Source organism: Triplophysa rosa, unplaced genomic scaffold (assembly GCF_024868665.1).
Source record: "Triplophysa rosa unplaced genomic scaffold, Trosa_1v2 scaffold9_ERROPOS9350460+, whole genome shotgun sequence".
Classification (NCBI taxonomy): Eukaryota; Metazoa; Chordata; class Actinopteri; order Cypriniformes; family Nemacheilidae; genus Triplophysa; species Triplophysa rosa.
The window spans coordinates 13,228-15,821 of NW_026634980.1; the positions used below are offsets into that span (position 1 = coordinate 13,228).

The 2,594-nt window shown below is 52.3% G+C and overlaps 2 non-coding genes across 2 annotated transcripts; one reads left to right on the plus strand and one right to left on the minus strand.

Annotated features, from left to right (window-relative positions):
- Positions 1-728: 728 nt before the first annotated feature.
- On the plus strand, positions 729-800 carry trnar-ccu (transfer RNA arginine (anticodon CCU)). The gene has a single exon. It is a non-coding gene; the product is annotated as a tRNA-Arg (tRNA).
- A 508-nt stretch (positions 801-1,308) lies between these two features.
- On the minus strand, positions 1,309-1,380 carry trnag-ucc (transfer RNA glycine (anticodon UCC)). The gene has a single exon. It is a non-coding gene; the product is annotated as a tRNA-Gly (tRNA).
- Between the last annotated feature and the right edge of the window lie 1,214 nt (positions 1,381-2,594).

Here is a 2,594-nt window from a genome sequence, read left to right on the forward strand (position 1 = left end):
GGATGGTGCAAAGGGGCTTAAAAGTAGGAGGAGCCCAGAAAGGCTCATAAACGAGATCAGTGGCAATTTGTTTGACCTCCTACACAGCTGCCTCACTGTGAAACAACGGGGTATTTCCAAGTGAAAGAGCAGCTAAGAAACCCACCGTTTTCCCATACCGGGAGTTGAACCCGAGCCACCTGGGTGAAAACCAGGAATCCTAACGGCTAGGCCTTAACCAATATGCGGCAAAAAGGGCTCTCTGAAAGCATCCGCTATATTGGTGTGCTGCGACGTACGTGGTTATGACTCTGCAAAGCTCTGCTGTTTCTTTCCAAACCAAGTCAGAGAAATGAATTCCATGTCTTGTTCTGCTGCCGTCCCTCGCCCGCCTGCGGCCTCTGTCTGTCTCTGTGGCAAAATTGGTTACCGCGAAAAATGCACGCCTGCTCTCGTCTGATCTCGGAAGCCAAGCAGGGTCGGGCCTGGTCAGTACTTGGATGGGAGACTGCCTGGGAATACCAGGTGGTGTAAGCTTAAGTGCTTGAAAAAAAAAAAAATTGGTTAGCGCGTTCTGCTGTTAACCGAAAGGTTGGTTGTTTGAGCCCACCCAGGGACGCGCTAAGGTTTTCGTTTTCACATACAGCACAGCTGACGCATGTCTGTTCGGCCATCGGGACGGAGGTAGCGTCACGAGGCTTTACGCCAAAGCAAGACTAGGAGCACCGTGATTGTGTAGGCTAGTGATAGGCCTCGTGGCGCAACGATAGCGCGTCTGACTCCTGATCAGAAGGTTGCGTGTTCAAATCACGTCGGGGTCACTGGTTCTTTGTGCTTGGAAGCCTTGTGGCTGCTGTTGCACTTGACTGACTGCTGCTAGCTAACCGGTCGCCGTGACTTTGTTGCAGAATCAGAAGGAGCTTTTTACACCTACGGGATTGTCCACTTTAACACTGTTGGACGTTTAGGATGTTTTCTATGTAGAGGTGAGGTTCAAAATGTGAAGACAGTGATAAGACGTGTCGTAAAAAAGCTCCCCGCTGTACTTTTGAATTGTCGGCACCCGGGACACAACACTGTGTATCCAGCACATGTTACCTGAGGCCTCAGGAAGCACGTTACAATAGAAGGTAAATACTGTGTGCTCACTTGAATTTGGATGGTGCAAAGTATCTGCCTGGGAAATGAAGAACAAATCGCCAGTCTCTGATGATTCTAGCTGAAGCAGTACAAGGACATGGTAAGGTCTCCTTCGACTACACATTCAAACTGTTGGAAAAGTCTGCGACATGCCTCTCTCCTTCGTGCAAGTGGCTTTGCAAAATGCAATGCATTGGCCAGGAATAGAACCCGGGTCAACTGCTTGGAAGGCAGCTATGCTCACCACTATACCACCAACGCAGGTACCCAGTTGCTGGCCCACATACCACTATACCACCAACGCAGGCACCCGGTTGCTGGCCCACATGATATGCCAATGTAGTCAACACCGTGTTGCTTTAGTACTGTCCTGAGTGAATTACCAACTCACTAGATTCCTTTAACTGCTTCCTATCCGTCCCTGTAAAGTGAGTCAATTAACCGAATCCTTTGTTAATGTACGCCTCAGTCGGTAGAGAATGAGACTCTTAATCTCAGGGTCGTGGGTTCGAGCCCCACGTTGGGCATGTAAGAGCTTCTGTTCTTGGTGCTTTTCACCAGGCCAGGTGACAGAATGTTTGTGCAGTTTCTTGGTAAAATACAGAAGGCGCAATGACTCTTAACCAATATGCGGCAAAAAGGGCTCTCTGAAAGCATCCGCTATATTGGCGTGCTGCAACGTATGTGGTTATGACTCTGCAAAGCTCTGCTGTTTCTTTCCAAATCAAACCAAGTCCGAGAAACGAGTTCCACGTCTCGTTCTGCCGCCATCCCTCGCCTACCTGTGGGCTCTGTCTGTCTCTGTGGTGTTCTCTAGCGTGTTCGGCTGTTAACCGAAAGGTTGGTGGTTCGAGCCCACCCAGGGACGCGTTAAGGTTTTCGTTGCCACATACAGCACAGCTGATGCATGTTGGTTCGGCCATCGGGAAAGGAGGTCGCGCCCCAAAAATATTTCCCAGGTCGCCCGGCGTTGCCGAAACAAAGGGGAGAGCTCCCCTTTGAACGGATTGAACGGAAACGTCATGGGGCTGCGCCAACGCCCCGGGGTACCCATGAAAAATGCCCTAAGTGCCTAATTTTTGAGTCACGGAAGGAAGGGTTAGGCGCTCTCTTGGGCAGAACCACGAGGGGGCGACTCGACGTACGTTCCCAACCTAAGCCACGCGCGTCGATCAGGTTGCGACCGGGCCTCCCGAAGAGCGCCTAAACATCCCCCTTGCAGCCTACGGGCCGGCTCCGGAACCCGATGTACACGAGAAGCCTACGCGTTCCCATTGTAACCTATTTTGGGCGGAGCTTCCCGCTAGCCATGCCTCCATTCACAGAACGCCTACGCATCCCCCTTGCAGCCTAAACTTGAGGGAGGCCTGCCCGATGCCCCCGAAGCCTGCCCGAAGACCTGGACGCCACCCGGCGCCCTGGGGGACCCCGTCTCGGAGCTGACTGCCTCATTTGAGCCCAGCGGCTGTGTGACA